Consider the following 17,363-nt stretch of genomic DNA (forward strand, 5'->3'; position numbering starts at 1 on the left):
TATTAAAATGCTCCCCTGCCAGCCTGATAACCCAAACATCCCTCTCCTGCTAACCTGGTCACCTCTAACTGCCCTCCCCTGCTAGCCTGGTTACCTTTAACCACCCCTGCCACCTTGGCTTTGTCCAGAATGACATCTGGAAGATGTCCAGTCAATTTACTTTTATTAGTATAGATTTCTGGATTGTTTATTATGTTCTACTAGAGGCCAGGTGCATAAAACTCATGCATGGGGGGGTGAGGGGTCTCTGTATCTCTCAGCCCAAAATGCACCTACTCCAACCTGGGATCCCTCAGAGGGATTGGGCCTAAATTAAGGTGACCAGATCGTCCCGCTTTTGGTGGGACAGTCCCGATTTTTAACAATTTCCCCCGGCATCCCATGGTGTTTTAAAAAAGTCGGGACTTTTTTTGGAAAGATTCCAAAAATCGGGACATTTTTAAAACACCACAGGATGTGGGAAAAATTGTTGAAAATCTGGACTGTCCCGCCAAAAGCGGGACGATCTGGTCACCTTAGCCTAAATGGGCAGTTGGACATCCCTCTCACAATCCAGGATTGCTGACACCCTGTCTGCCTGACTGCTCCTAACTGCCTTTACCTGCCAACCTCATCACTCTCTAACCACTCCCTGCCAGCCTGATTGATGCCTAACTGCTCCCCTGCTAGCCTGATTGCCCCTAACTTCCCTTCCCTGCCAGCCTGGTCATCACCCCCAACTGCCCTCTCCTGCTGGCCCAGTAACCCCTAACTGCCCTCCCTTGCCAGCCTGGTCGACCCCAACTGCCCTCCCCTGCCAGCCATCTTTGACCACATGGCAGCCATCTTGTGTGTTGGAGTCATGGTAAATTTGCATATTACCTCTTTATTATATAGGATTAGTCTGTGTGCCTGTTTTTCTGCCACCACCAGGCTGTTTTGATTATTGTAACTTTGGAGTGTAATTTAAAGTCAGGGAGGGTGATATTTCCAGTTCCCCCTAACCCCCTTCAGGATTGCTTTGGCTATTTGGGGCCTTTTTATGGGTCCAAACAAATCAGTCCTCGGCTATGTCAGCAGCAATCAGGATGTCATCTACATTCTGTAGGAGTGTGAGGCCAGGGTGCTCCCTTCTGTACTCACCCAGGTCCTTGTGTAGGGCCTCATCAAAGATGGTAGGTGAATTTTTGAATCCCTGAGGCAGTTGTGTCCAGGTGAGTTGTCTGCTGTAGCCTTCCTCCAGATCATGCCACTCGAAGGCAAACAAGGGTTGGCTTCTGGGTGCTAGCGGCAGACTGAAAAAAGGCGTCCTTTAAATCTAATACAGTATACCAGACTCTGGAGGGCGCCAGGGAGCTCAAGAGAGTGTATGGATTGGGGACAGTTGGGTGTATGTCCATGACCCTTTTATTCACTTCCTGGAGATCCTGCACCAGTAGATAGTTAATTGTGTGAGGCTTCTTGACTGGCAGTCAGGGGGTGTTCCAGGCAGACTGGCAGGGAACTAATACCCCTAGACTCCATAGTCTCCGGATGTGTGGCTGGATTCCCTTTCAGGCCTCCTGAGGTATGGGGTACTGTTTGATTCTTACCGGACCTTCTCCTGGCTTTAGCTCCACTAGGACTGGGGTCCTGTGAGCAGCTAGTCCTACCCCTCCCATCTCTGCCCAAACTGTGGGGAATTCTTGTATCCATCTGTCCATGTTATCCTGTCTCCAGAGCGCCTCCTGGTGGAGGTGGTACTCATCCTCTAGTTTCAGGGTCAGGACCTGGATGGGGTGGCCCTTGCCATCGGTGACCTGAGCCCCCCTTGACTGAAAGTTACTTGAGCTCCAATCTTGGTCAGTAAGCCACATCCTAACAGTGAGTAGAGGCATTCCGGTATTATCATAAAGGAGTGGGATATCCGTCCTGTCCCTAGATCCACCATTCTTCAGGTAGTCCATGAATACTGGTTCATACCAGTTGCCCCTTGTACCCAAGACTTCCTGCTAGCTAGTTTTCCTTGTGGGGTGTGGAGAACCGAATGTTGTACTCCGGTGTTGACAAGGAAGTCAACAGGGGTCCCCTCCACCCTAAGAGTTACCCTGTGCTAGGGGAGGGGGTCCGAACCCCGACTCCCCTAATCACTCAGTTCATCAAGCTCTAAGACCTTTACTCGATCAGTCTTGCTCCCCTTCCCACTGGCCTTCTTCAGACATTCTCAAGCCCCATGTCCTATCTTTATGCAGTATGCACACTGGTCCTTCTGCAGCCTCTGCCTCCCTTCCCTAGTGGTCTCCTTACCTTTCTTTCAATCACTCGCAAGCTGTTGAAAGTGACGGTCCCGTTTCTCGGGGGAGTCCGTGGTGGTAGCCAGCAGGATCCTGGCCAGGTCTTGGATCTGCTTATTGTTGGCAGCCACCATGGTGCAAGCCTGTTTATCTTCAGGGGGCTCCTGGTTATTGTACACCTTTTCAGCTACTTCCAGCAAGACCTGCAAACTTTTTTCCCCTAATGTCTGCAGCAGACTGGTTTACAAAAGCCACAATAACAGCGGCCTTGCTCTCGGGAGCCTCTGGATCCATGAGGGTATATGTACGGAATGCCTCCATGATCCACTCTAAGAAGGCTGCTGGAGATTCATCTTTCTCCTGCTATACATTCCCTATCTTAGCCAAATTAGTCGGCCTTCTAGCTGCAATCCGGAGATCCCCTATTAGAGGATGGTGGTAGACCCGGAGCCTCTCCTTACCTTCTGCTGTGTTGAAATCCCATTCAGGCCTAGTTAGAGGAAAGGAGGTATCTATCTGAGCCTGGTTGGTGGTAGGATTCCCGACCGGGCCCGAAACCAGCTTTTGGGCCTCATTGAGGATCCTCTCCTTGGTGGTGAACAGGACCTGCCAGAGCTGCTGACAGTTGTCCCAGGTCGGCTGATGGGTGAAAAGGACAGAATCTAAGAAATCAATAAGTCCTGCTGGCTTCTCAGAAAACTTGGGATTTTGAGCTTTCCAATTACAGAGGTCGCTAGTGATGAAAGGCCAGTAGTGATGGTGCTGATTGCCCCTCTCATCTGGGGGACAGATATTGTATCAGTCTTTCATCCATGGACTAAATCATAGTTAGTCATGATAGATGATTTTTTTAATGTATTGCTGGATCTAATAGCTAAAATTTTGTTGAGGATTTTATCATAACTTTAATTCTTCATGCCTATGTTTCTCTACATATATTTATTCTTCTCACTACAGCCATCTTTTTAGCATTTCTCAGTGCTGGTGTAGGTAGGGGTGATAAACTCCTTTAGACTATTTTTTTTTTTTTTTTTTTTTTTGGTCTGGGTAGCTCTTTATTTCACCAAATATGTGTGTGTGTGTGTGTGTGTGTGTGTGTGTGTGTGTGTGTGGTTTTTTTGTTTTGTTTTGTTTTGTTTTTATTCTAGCCTTGATGGATATAGTAATCTTTGTTTCAGATCCTTGCTTTTTATTACTTTGAGTATTTTTTGACATTTACTTCTGGCCTGTAGAGTTTCTGATGAGAAATCAGATGACAGTTTTGTGTGAGCACCATTATAGGTGGCAAATTGCTTTTCTCTAGCTGCCTTTAAAACTATCTCTTTACCTTTAATTTTGTCATTTTACTTACCGTATTTTCCGGCATATAAGACGACCTTTGAAACGGAAAAAAAGTCAACGGAAAATCGGGGGCAAAAGACCAAAATTGCACAAAAATTACCTGCAGATCTTGACGGCAAAGTAAGTCTTTTCTTTGAAGTGGGGGATAGTCTTATACAGCAAAATATAGGCCTAAACCTATGTTTTAACTATAAAATTAGGGGGTCGTCTTATAAGCCAGAAAATACGGGTACTATGTGTAAGATTGTGAACCTATTTGGTTGGGCCTCTCTGTGCTCCCTGAACTTGTGTGAGTTTTTCTTTAACCAATTAGGGAAGTGTTATGCCATTATTTTTTCATACATATTCTCTATACTTTGATCCCTTTCTTCCTTTCCTGGCACTCCTATTTTGCAGATATTATTACACTTTCTGTTGTCCCACAACTCCCTTAAGCTGTCCTCCTGTTTTTTTCTTGTTGGTTCTCTGATTGAGTGTTTTTTTCTACTCTATCTTTTATTTCACTGATCAGATTTTTTGCTTCCCTTAATCTGTTGTATATTCCTTCCGCTGTGTTATTTTTTTTTTTTAATTTTATTGCTTTCGGAGAGAAAAGGAGAGGGAAAAGAAGAGAAGAGGGGGGAGAGAGAGAGAGAGAGAGAGAGAGAGAGAGAGAGAGAGAGAGAGAGAGAAATTTAAAAGATCTACTGAAATTAGTAATTTTTTGCCAACATGTTTTCAAACTGCTGATCATTCTGAAACAGGCACTGCTGATGATACAAAATGGAATTACAAACCTCAATGATGAGAGAGAATCATTGATCAGCTGCCTCCTGCATGCCTGACATTTGGGGTGAAGCCTGCAACCCAGGCATATGCCTTGACCAGGATTTAAATCCTGACCTCATGTTTCATAGGTCGACACTCAACCACTTAGCTATGCTGGCTAGGCTCCACTGTGTTCTTTATTAGTGCTATGTTATTCTGCATAGTTTCTATATATTTTCTCATGCAGTTGAGCATCTTTACCATCATTATTCTGCACTCTGACTGATACATTTCTTATCTTCATTTTATTTAGCTCATCTCTTGGAGTATTCTCTTACTCTTTCATTTGTTTATCCATTTTGGCTGCATGTTTGGGGTTGTGTCTTTGTATTAGATAGATCTGCTATGCCTCTCAATCTCTAGTGTTAGGCAATTTCAGATTTTTTGTGTAACTGGTCCTGACTACCATGTTTGGTTCTATCAGTAATCCTCAGCTTGTGGCTCCCTCTACTCAGCTGGGTTTCTTTGGAAAAGACCAATATGAGCATCAGGTTCTTCTTTTCCTACCCCAGGCCCTGAATTAGTTCAGGCAAAGACTAAAATAAAAACATAATTATTGATGTTTGTAATTCCATTTTGTATTATCAGCAGTGCCTGCTTCAGAATGATAATCAGTTTGAAAACATGTTGGCAAAAAATTACTAATTTCTGTAGATCTTTTAAATTTTAAACATGAATTATATATTAATAACACTGACTTTGTAATAATTTAACATGTGTATACATTTTTTGGATACCATATATATTTGTATGCATATATACATATTTATGTATATATTTAGGAGTCAATCAAAATAATTTTAATTGAAATTTAATTAGTCAAATTATTGAATATAGGTATGAAAATCTTTCTATTTCAAACTGAATGTTACAATGTTATTTTAAATAGAAACTAGTAAAGAACAATGCTATATATTAAAAGTAATGCCAGGAAAAGAGATATACATTTGAGATATACAGATTTGCATATTTGGCTTTCCTGTGAGATAGACAATTTCAATTCATGTCATTATTGCTTGGCCAATACTTATATAAATTTTCATGATTAGAAATTTAAAATGTTAATGGCAAACAAAAATTATTTCTTCTATGTAATAGTTAACTAACACTGTAAAAAAAAAAGGAATGGAATAACATGGCATAAGGATAGGCTCAATAGGCCCATAAATGGTGCTGTGAAAAAAAATTTGTAAGATTTAGTCCTTTATGTCCTGATACCACACTTCCATACACACTCCAAAAAGTAATAGAAATCATTGAATTAAAAAATATATTAGCTATAAAATGTCCTAAGATAAATTCTGAAATGGAGAAAACTCATCTGGCAAATTATGAATGGATAGATATATGTGAGCAAAAGCAGCAACAAATAAGTTATGCTGGTGTGAAATAATCACAAAATATCCTATCTAATAAAGAGGGAATATGTTAATTGACCCTCAAGCTGTCCCAAAGATGGCGGCATCCACGGCTACAAGATGGTGGCTCCCAGTCCCCTCAGCCCCGCCAGGGCTGAAGACACTCAGCAAGGCCCGGCCCACCCCAAGGAAGGCCTGACCTTGCTGCGCATCTTGCTCTGGAGCCCTCTAGTTGACCCGAGGTGCAGGCAAGCCTCAGGTAACAGTGGCAGCAGCAGAGGTATGATGGGGTGTTGCCTTCCCCTGATTGTTGAGTTGCCTCTCACCCCCGAGGGCTCCTGGATTGTGAGAGGGGGCAGGTGGGGCTAAGGGTCCCCCCCATCCAGTGCATGAATTTTCATGCACTGGGCCTCTAGTAATTAATAAAATAGCAATATGGAAATTGCTGAGATACAGAGAACCATTCTATATAGCACAGGTGGATTCCCTTGACCATATCAACAATAATTTATTTTAAGAACAAGTAAAATGGAAGAAATATAATATGCTCATTGTTTTAAGTTGCTATCTCCATTCCTGCTTACCCTACCCCTATCAAATTATTTTTACACATTTTAGGGATGACATGTTAGCGTTATAGAATTTACTATCAATCTCATTTTTCTATCAGCATGGTGATTCATAAGTGCATGAGATAACCCTAAAAGGGCATATATACTAATTTGAGTTCTATTCATATTCAAAACAAAACAAAACACTATTCATGCTTTCCTCATTCAGTTTGCAGTCTTTTATTATTTTCCAAAATCATGTTGTTCTAGACCAGTGGTTCTCAACCTTTCTAATGCTGTGACCCTTTAATATAGTTCCTCATCTTGTGGTGATCTCAAACTATAAAATTATTTTCATTGCTACTTCATAACTGTAATTTTGTTACTGTTAGGAATTGTAATGTAAATATCTGTGTTTTCCAATGGTCTTAGGCTACATTTCTAGCAGTTCTCAACCTTTGGGTAGGCAATCTACAGATTCAATGTGCCCTTCATTAAAATACCAACAGCATCTTTCACAGGTCTAGAAAGAACCTTCTAAAAATTCATCTGGAATAAAAAAAAGACCTGAAGAGCTTCAGCAATCCTGAGAAGAACAAAATAGGTGAGATATCAATACCAGATATCAATCTGTATTACAAAGCCACTGTTCTCAAAACTGCCTGATACTAGTACAAGAACAGACATATGTATCAATTAAATAGAATAGAGAAGCCAGAAATCGACCCAAACCACTATGCTCAATTAATATTTGACAAAGGAGGCAAGAACTTACAATGGAGTCAAGACGTTCTCTTCCATAATTGGTGTTGGAAAAATTGGACAGATACATCCCCAAAAATGAAACTAGATTACCAACTTACACCATACAAAAAAATAAACTCAAGAAGGGAAACCATAAAAATACTGGAGGAATCCACAGGCAGCAGAGTCTCAGACATAAGCCAAAGCAATGTCTTCACCGATACAGCTCCTAGAGCAATAGAAACTAAAGTGAAAATAAACAAATGGGACTACATCAAAATAAAAAGCTTTTGCATAGCAAAAGAAATTATCAATAAAATCACATCAATCCCACTGCATGGGAGAAAATATTTGCCAAAATTATCATTAATAAAGGTTTAATCTCCAACATTTATAGGGAACTCATACTATTTAACCAAAGAAAAACTCATAATATTTAACCAAAGGAAATAAACAACCCAATCAAAAAATGGACAATGGACCTAAACAGATATTTTTTGAAAGAAGACATAATGAAGGCCAAGAGAAATATGAAAACATGTTCAAAATCACTAATCATCAGAGAGATGCAAATCAAAACAACAATGAAGTACCACCTCACACCTGTCAGAATGGCTATCATAACCAAATCAACAAATGACAAGTGCTGGCGAGGTTGTGGAGAAAAAGGAACCCTAGTGCACTGCTGGTGGGAATGCAGACTGGTGCAGCTACTGTGGAGAAGGGTATGGAATTTCCTCAAAATACTAATAATAGAACTCCCATTTGCCTCAGTGATGCTACATTTAGGAATATATCCAAAGAAACTAGAAACACCAATCAGAAATGATTTGCCCCTATGTTCATAGCAGCACAACTTACTATAGCTAAGATTTGGAAACAGCCTAAGTGACCATCAGCTGATGAGGGGATAAAAAACTGTTGCACATCTACACAATGGAATACTGCACTGGGGTGAAAATGAAGGAATTCTTACCATTTGCAACAGCATGAATGGATCTGGAGAGCATCTACAATAATGAAAGAGAAAAATGCTAATTGACCGTACTTTCACTATGCCCACAGCTAATCAGAGCGAGTATGCAAATTAACCCAACAAAGATGGCAGTTAATTTGAATACGCTGAGGGAGGGAGGAGTGAAGACTGAATACAGCATAGAAGGAAGAGGGAGGGAAAGTGGAAAGCAAGGCAGCTGCTAGAGGGAAAGTGCAGGTGTGAGGCCACAGTGGCAGGCGAAGGCAGGCAAGGTGGGGTGGTAGGGGCCCCAGGCATGGTGGGGTGGGGAGGGCGGGTGGAGTGGGTCATGCAGCAGAGGCAGCAGAGTGCTGCAGTTTTGTGCCCCACCTGCCCCACCTGCACCTCCCTGCCCTGCCCACCACAGCAGGAGAAGTGGGGGGCAGGAGAGGTGGCAGTGGCAGGAGAGAAGCCTGCTGGAAGCCCTGTTCTTGCAGGAATCTTCCTGCAATTGGCCCCTAGTTATGCTATAATAAATAAGCCAGTCAGAGAAAGATAAATATCACATGATCTCACTCATTTATGGACTATAATGAGGAACATAAACTGATGAACAAAATCAGATCTAGAGACAGAGAAGTGCACTAACCATCAGGGGGGCAGCTCCTGTATTGAATGTTTGACCCTGATGCACATCAAAGTCAGTGGTCATTTAGCCATGGGCCAAAACTGGCTCTCTGACATTCCCTGAGGGGTCCCAAATTGTAAGAGAACTCAGGCTAGGCCGTGGGACCCCAATAGTGCATATATGGGGTTTGGGGAGGGTCTTGGGAGCTTGGCCAGCTGGGGAGGGACCATGGGAATGCTCTACGCCAGTGTTTCCCAAACTTGACATATGTGTACCCCTCCTATAATTTTCGTAATGCTGAGTACCCCTCATACTCATGAGAACATAGAATTAGGTGCAGCTAAGCATGGTGCAGTGCATATCCCCACAAAATTCCGGTGCAACACATACCCCCACCAAACTCTTTCCATACCCCTGGGGGTATGTGTACCACACTTTGGGAAACACTACTGACAATAAAACCACAATGGATTGCTTTGAATATGTGGACCCGACTGGAGATCCCCCATCAAGCCCCACTGGGCTAAGGGATGCAGTCTGAGATCCCCTGTCAAACCTTGCCGGGATGGAGGTGCAGCCTCTGGTCTCCCGGCCTGGTGCCAGGAGAGGGGCGCAGCCTCAGGTCTCACATCAAGCCCCACTGGGTAGAGGCTGAAGGCTCAGAGTCCCTGTCAAGTCCTACCTGGTGGGGGAATAGCCTCAGGTCCCTTGTCAAGTACTGCTTGGTGGAGGGCATGACATCAGGTTCATGGCCCAGTGCCAGGCTGGAGATGCAGTCCGAGGTCCCCATTAAGCACTGATGGGTGAGGGGCACGACCTCATGTCCCTTAGCCTCGTGCACAGGGGGCACCATCTGAGGTCTCCCAGCCTGGTGCTGGGGTGTGGGGTGCAGCCTGAGGCAGGGGGTACAGTCTGAGGTCTCCCAGCCTGGTGCTGGGATGTGGGGTGCAGCCTGAGGTCCCATGGCCTGAGATCTCTTGTCAAGCCCCATGAGGGCAGGAACAGGGGGAGCGCAGCTTCAGGTCCCTGCTGATTGCTTGTTAAGGCTCATTACTGGAACTGGGCCTCCACTGTGGGTGCAGCTATCTTGTGTTATGGAAACCCCGACTCCACTGTGGGTGCACAAATCTTATTTTACAGAAATGCTTGCCTTTGCCTCCACTGTGGGTGCTGCCAGCTTTGTGGTGGAGTGACAGTCAATTTGCATATTCCTTCTTTATTATATAGGATTGTGTAAGTTCTTAATATATTTTGGATATTAACCCTTATTGGATGTAAAATTTGCAAATATTTTCTCCCATTTAGATGATGGTCATTTGCTGGTGTTGATGACTTCTTTAGCCCTATAAAAATCTTTTGATTTTTTGTAATTCCATTTGTTTTTTATTTTGATTGTCCTTGCCTGAGAAGACTGGTTCAAAAAATATCACTAAAACATGTTTCAGAAAGGGTACTGCCTTTTCTAGGAGTTCTATACTTTCAGAAGTCACACTGAAGTTTTTAATTCATTTTGAATTTACTTTTGTATATGGTATATGTTCAATTTAATTCTTTTGCATATAACTGTCCAGTTTTCCCAACACTATTTATTAACTTCTGAGGTTACTTTTCTCTTCCATTGATCTATATGCCAGTCTTGGGCCAGAATCAGGGTGTTTTGATTACAATGGCTTTGTAGTATAGTTTGGTATCCAATTTTGTGATCTCTTCAACTATGTTCTTTTTTCTCAAGATCTCAAGATAGCTGAGAGGCTATTCCTGGTCTTTTTTTTTGTTTGTTTTTGTTTTTGTTTTTGTTTCGCACTAATTTTGTTATATATCTGTGAAATATGCCATTGATGTTTTAATGTGGATTGCTTTGAATATATGAATTGCTTTGATTAATATAGACATTTTAATTATGTTAATTATTCTAATCCATGAATATGTTATACATTGCTACTTGTTTACATCTTCCTCCATTTTTCTTTTTCCATGTCCTATAGTTTTCCAGTTATATATAGATTTTTACCTTTTTTGGTAAGTTTATTCCAAGGTTCCTTGTATTTTTGTTTTAATGGTAATTTTTTGTAGTTTCCCTTTTTGAGAGTTAATTATATATATTCTAGAGGCCTGGTGCATGAAATTTGTGCATGGTTGGGGGTATCCCTCAGCCCAGCCTACACCCTCTCTAATCTGGGACTGCCAGCTCCCAAATGCTCACCTGCCTGCCTTCCTGATTGCCCCTAACTGCTTCTGCCTGATAGCCTGATCACCCACTAACCACTCCCCTGACAGCCTGATGGATGCCTAACTTTTCCCCTCCCAGCTGAATTGCCCCTAACTTTTTCTCCCTTGCAGGCCTGGTAACCCATAACTACCCTCCCCTGGAGGTCTGGTCCCCACCAGCTGCTCTCCCCTGCATCTCTGCCCCCTCCCCCACCGAGCTGCTCTTCCCTGAAAGCCTGGTCACCCCCAACTTCCCTCCTCTGCCAACCTGATCACCCCTAACTATCCTCTCCTGCAGGCTTGATCACCCACAATTGCCCTCCCTTGCAGGCCTGGGTCCTCCCAACTGCCCTCCCCTGCTGGCCATCTTGTGTCCACATGGGGGCAGACATATTTTACCACCTGGGGGCAGCCATCTTGTGTGTTGGAGTGATGGTCAATCTGCATATTACTCTTTTATTAGATAGGATAGAGGCCTGGTGCATTGTGGGGACCAGCTGGTTTGCCTGAAGGGTGTCCTGGATAGGGGTGGGGGTTCCTTTGAGGCATAGGGCTGCCTAAGTGAGGGACCTGTGGTGGTTTGCAGGCCAGCCATGCCCCCTGGACATCCAAGTGGACGCCCTGGTATCTGGAATTTATCTTCAATAATTTAAACTTTGTAGCCTTGAGCGGAGGCCACGGCAGGCCAGGGTGTTGGGAAGCTTGGCTTACTCCATTGTCGAGGGAAACCTAAGCATCCTGCTCTCTCCAGGTCTTTGGCTGCTGCCATTTTTTGTTGGGATTCATTTATCTTCTATAATTGAAAATTTGTAGCCTTGAGTGGAGGCCTGGACCAGCCAGGAGGGGTGAAGCTTGGCTTCCCCCACTGCTGGGGGTACCCAAGCCTCCTGCTTGCTCCATGGTCACAGCCATCTTGGTGGGTAAATTTGCATACTCACTCCTGATTGGCTAGTGGGCATGGTATGTGGGCATAGTGGAGGAACGGTCAACTTACATCTCCCTCTTTTATTAGTATTACTAATAAAAGAGGGACATGAACCAGCCAATCAGGAGTGAGTATGCAAATTAACCCAACAAATATGGTAGCAGCCACAGAGGTGGAGCAAGCAGAAGGCTTGGGTTGCCCCTGGTGATGGAAGAAGCCAAGCTTCCTATTCACCCTGGCCTGCCCTGGTCTCCATTCAAGGTATAAAGTTTAAATTATAGAAGATAAATAAATTATATATACCTGTTTCTAGTAGGTACTGGCCTCAGCTCAAGGAGGGGATGGGAGCTTGGGTTGCCAGGGCAAACCCAAGCTTCCAGTTGGCCCTGACCTCTGCTTAAGACTACAAAGATTCAATTATAGAAGATAAATAAATCCCAGATACCTGCTACCAACCAGCCCTGGTCTCCCCTCAAGGAGGCACTGTAAAAAAGAAAGAAAAGAAAAAAAGAAGAGGCTGGGAGCTTGGATCGCCGAGGGGTATGGCCAACCTGAAAATAGCCCTTAGCCATCACCCCATCAGTGAGGGTCAGTTGGAAGTGATCAAGACAGCAGTTGGGGGGGGGAGTTTTGAGTGAGCAGGCCAACAAGGGAGCAATTGAGGCAAGCAGGCCAGTGAGGATGGAAGGTAGGAGTGATCGGGCCAACAAGGGGGGCAGTTGGGAGTGAGCAGGCTGGCACAGGGAGCAGTTGAGAGTGATTAGGCCGGCAAGGGGGGCATTTAGGGCCAGCAGGCCAACAGGCAGAGTGGTTAGGAGCAATCAGGCAGGCAGGCAGGTGAGTTGTTAGGAGCCAACAGTCCTGAATGTCCAACTGCTGATTTATGCCTGATCCCTGTAAACCAGCAGTAGGGCATCCTTTGGGATATCCCAGATTGGAGAGGGTGCAGGTTTGGCTGAGCGAACAACCCCCTCTCCCATACACAAATTTCATACACACACACACACACACACACACACACACACACACACACTAGAGGCCTGATGCATGAAATTCGGGGGAGGATCCCTCAACTCAGCCTGCACCTTCTCCAATTGTGGACCCTTGCATTATGTCTGACTGCCAGTTTTGGCCTTATCCAAGTGATCAGGCCTAAACTGACAGTCAGACATCCCTCTCACAATCTGGGACAACTGGCTCCTAACTGCTCACCTGCCTGCCTGCCTGATTTCCCCTAACTGCCTCTGCCTGCCAACCTGATCACCTCTAACTGCCCTCTCCTGCAGGCCTGATGTCTCCCCCAATTGCCCTCCTCTTCTGGCCAATTTGATTCTGATTAGTCAGTTCCTATGCTAGGGTCAAAAGCTTCACTTCCTTGGCAGCCATTGGCTCCCCAAAGCACCCAGATTTGGTTCTCATTGTTCGGTTCCTATGCCAGTCAGCATCAAAAGCTCTGTCTCTTATGCAGCCATTGGCTCCCCAAAGCACCCAGATTTGGTTGTGATTGGTCAGTTTCAATGCCAGTCAACATCAAAAGCTCTGATTCTTAGGCAGCCATTGGTCCCCACAGCCCCCACCTTTGATTCTGATGGTTGGCTCCTATACCAGTCAGCATCTCCAGGCCAATCTCAGACCAAAGAGGTGGGGTTTAACAGCAGCCACATGCAGAGGCAGGGAGAGAAAGAAAAGCCTGGCTGCTGTTGAAGATCAGAAAGAAAAAAGAAGAGAGGTAAAATGTACTGATCAACAGTTTCCACTGAGGCTGCAAATCACACCCTGACTCACTTTCTGGTTCTCAGCCATCCAAGCAATCAGTGCTGGGTCACCAGGCTGCAGCTGACTTCCAGATGGTCTTCTTTTGGTTGCAGGGTTGGCCCCTTCCCAAACATAAAGCCTCTTCTCCAGGCTTTAGGCTTGGCAAGCCCCCTTTACAATGGCCAGCTAGGAGTGATATGGGTGCTGAAGAGATTCCCAGGACCCAGGTATATATGCAAATGAACTGCCATATTTGTTGGCTTAATTTTCATACTCACTCTGATTTGCTGTGGGCATAGTGGAGGTATGATCAATTTACATGTTTCTCTATTTGTGGGATCCCCTTTCACGTTCCTCGTGGTTCAGTGTCCCCGATCAGGGTTCAGGTTCTGGAGAAGGGCTGCACACAAATGAAAAGAGACAAGGAGAAATTTAATTTGGTGATATGGGGGGCCACGTGGTAGTCCAACTCTATTGGGAGAACTACTCACTGCTTTGGCTGTGCTATCCCTTTTATTGAGGCTATGGGAAAAACATCCATAGCGCTTAGGCAGGAAATAACAGAAATTTACATGGAACAAATGGAGGTAACAACTAAAAAGTGAGTGGTTAGAGAAATTAATGTTGTTGACAGTCTTCCTGGTTTCCTGTTCACATCTTTCTATTAGTGAAACGATAATTGGTTTCCGGCATCTATTATTAGATAAGATATATAAAAAGGGAGTGACTGTGATGACTGAAATGACCAATGGACCAACCAGCCACTCAATGCATGAGTTTCCTCATCGTGGTCAGTGGATGGCCTTTCACATTGGTAGCAGCTGCTCAGAGGGAGGTCTACAGCCACTGGGCTGACCCACACAGGCCGCCCCCCACCAGTGCATGAATCACAGCACTAACAGCTGGCAGTTACTAAGCACTGTTGTTATGGCAGGCGAAGGTAGCATACTCTCCATAGAATCTCAGATAATCCCAGATCTAAGGGTTTCTATTTATAGCTTTCAGAATGGAATGAAATCATCAGCTTTTAAGTAGTTGAGGAAAAACACTCACTTCTCATTTTTCATTTTCTTCCTCCCGCCTTCTTGCAAGAAAAGACCAACTGGCTCCAAAGACCCTGCACTGAGCTCTGGGTGGAGAGCTCACCAGCCCTCAGTTCCAAGTGAATCTGCACTCCAATGGCCTTTACACCTCACACCATTGCCTGTGCTTCTCACTCAACTCGTATCACTGACTGAGCACCTGTCCAGACAAAGCCCAGGTGCTTGCAGAGCATCCAGGTGCTAGCTGCCCTGTCCTATGAGCATGCTTTCCACCAGGAGAGGGCAGAGGTGTGAGGAGGAAGCAGCCTTGGACAGACATGAGATGCAGCTGTTAGAGGACTCAGGCACCATGTGGCACCATGAAAACATGGGAATGAAGCTACATAGGGGCTCAGCAAGGGAGGGGAAAAGGCAGGCTCACTGAAAGAACCTGGACTGATGAAGGAGAGCCAGGCAGAAGCCTGGAGAAGGGTATCATGCAAAGGGCACAGCCTATGGAGGGGCAGCAGGACAAGCAAGAGCCCAGATGGAAGGAGGTCAAGTCTGGGTCAGGAGGCACATCCTGGTGTCCCCTGAGTGCAGGAGGAGGCATCAAGGCTATAAGTGAGGACCCACTGGCTTCTGTGTCAGGAGCAGACTGAGGGGGAAGAGGAAGCAGGGAGACAGCAGGAGGCGACAGTACCCTCCCCAAGGGCAATGTGGAGACAGTGAAAACTGTGGCAGCCGAGGTGGCAGCTTTGTGGTGTACTGGAGGGAAGCCAGAGTGTGAGGAATGATGTGGGGGTAGGGAGGTGAGGAGGCCTCATACTCCTCTCCAGCAGCTGCTGTCAGGGGACTGCACATTTAGGGTCTGACTGTAAAACCCAGACCTTAGTTTGAGCTCCACATGAGTGATGTGGAATGTTCACAACCAGCCTCCCACCCTGAGGCCCAGGAGGCGGGTCATTCCTGCCTGGCTGCCCTAATCCCCCTATGCCTCCACCCCCACCCCCCCAAGCTCTCTTCAGTGATGACAAGTACTTATTGGAAACAAGCAAATGGTTTTATTTTTGGTACAAATACAACAAAACAGAATGTACAGTATTATGGAAAGCAAACGTTGAAAACTAGGAAAATGAAGCCCCCTTGTGGACCCAGAGATCAGCTGTGCCAGGAACTGGGTCATGGGTGACATAAAGGGTCTCAGCGTCCAATGCAAAGGGCTTGCCCAGGTGGTCCAACTCTAATCTCCCACTCCAGTTTCCAGGACAGAGAGGATCCCGTACCACAGAACAGAACTGCAGAGGCCAGTCCCAAGCCCTGCAGCCTAAGGCAATGCATGCAGTGCTTCTGGAGAAAGAAACACTCCTGACACACTGGGACAGAGCGATCACTGTCTAACTCCCACTCAGGGACTGTGGTGCTCCCAGATCTGCCCCTTCCAAAGCCCTCCCAGGTGAACTACAGATGGCCCTTCCTATCCTCTAGTCTCCTCAGCTCTGATGGCAGGTAGGGAGGATGGGGGGTGATGCGACAAATCTGAGGGCCTCAAGAAAACACCACTTGAAGAGCCAGAGACAGTGTCTCATAAGTGCTAGTTTAGAACCAGTCCACCTCCCTCCTTCTGATTCTGTCACTGCAAAATTCGGCTGTTTGGGACAAGTCGACCTCTGGAGTGTTAATTATCTCTCCTTTAAAATAAGAACAAGAGCTTGGCAGGCGTGGCTAAGTGGTTGAAAGTAGACCTATAACTCAGGAGGTCAAGGTTTGAATCCCTGTCAGGACACATGCCCAGGTTGTGGTCTTGATCCTCAGTGTGGGGTGTGCAGAAGGCAGCCAATCCATGATTCTCTCATCATTGTTGTTTCTCTCTCTCTCACTCTCTCCCTTTCTCTCTAAAATCAATGGAAAATATCCTATATAATAAAAACCTAATATGCATATTGCCCCCTTCACCAGGAGTTTGACCAGGAGTTCAACCTCTCACATGCACTGACCATCAGGGAGCGGCACAGAACGTGGTGGGCGTTGGGTACTAGGCACTGGCAGTGGACGGCAGTGGAGTTGCTGCTGGCCCCAATGGGCTTCTGAGATCACAGGGGCTGGCTGGGCTCACCGGGGGTTCACACAGGAGCCTGTCATCCAAGGCCAGCTGGGAGAGAGCACGCTGTCTGTCCAGTTTCCATGCAGCTTCGCTGGGCAACACAGAGGACCATGCTGCATCCCAGCTCATATTGTCTAGCTGTGCTTACCAGATTTCCACATGGGGACTTGGGCACTGTGACTCAGGCAGAAACAGGTAAGTGGGGGCCCGAGGGCCCAGGTGCTTCCCAGGACCCAGAGGTCAGCTAGGACCTGCCTTTCCATGCCAGACACTCACACTTCAATCCCCAGCCAGGCCTAGGGACCATACCCATGCAGAAATTTTGTACACCAGACCTCTAATTGGTATATAAAAATGCTATTGAATTTTGAATATTAATTTTGTATCCCTGTCTTGTTTCTGTTTTTAAGATAAATGTTTTTAGTTTTTGATCCTTGAATATGATGCTGGTTTTAGGTTTGCATGTTTGACATTTATTATTGTGAAGTATGATCCATCTTTTTTCTCTTAGAGTATTTATTATAAATGGGTGTTGAAATTTTTCAATCTCATTCTGTCTCTATTTAATATGATCATGAGATTTTATCCTTCAATTTCTATTACACTTATGTGAAGTATCACAATTGTTTATGTGATGTATTACGTTTATTGATTTGAGGATACTTTACCAACTTTGCATCCCCAAAATAAATCCCAATTGGTTATAGTGTATG

The 17,363-nt window shown here is 45.2% G+C and overlaps 1 pseudogene; it reads right to left on the reverse strand.

Annotated features, from left to right (window-relative positions):
- Nucleotides 1-1,036: 1,036 nt before the first annotated feature.
- LOC118729592 lies at nt 1,037-16,779 on the reverse strand (annotated as a pseudogene).
- Nucleotides 16,780-17,363: the final 584 nt, after the last annotated feature.

Source organism: Pipistrellus kuhlii, unplaced genomic scaffold (assembly GCF_014108245.1).
Source record: "Pipistrellus kuhlii isolate mPipKuh1 unplaced genomic scaffold, mPipKuh1.p scaffold_m20_p_3, whole genome shotgun sequence".
Classification (NCBI taxonomy): Eukaryota; Metazoa; Chordata; class Mammalia; order Chiroptera; family Vespertilionidae; genus Pipistrellus; species Pipistrellus kuhlii.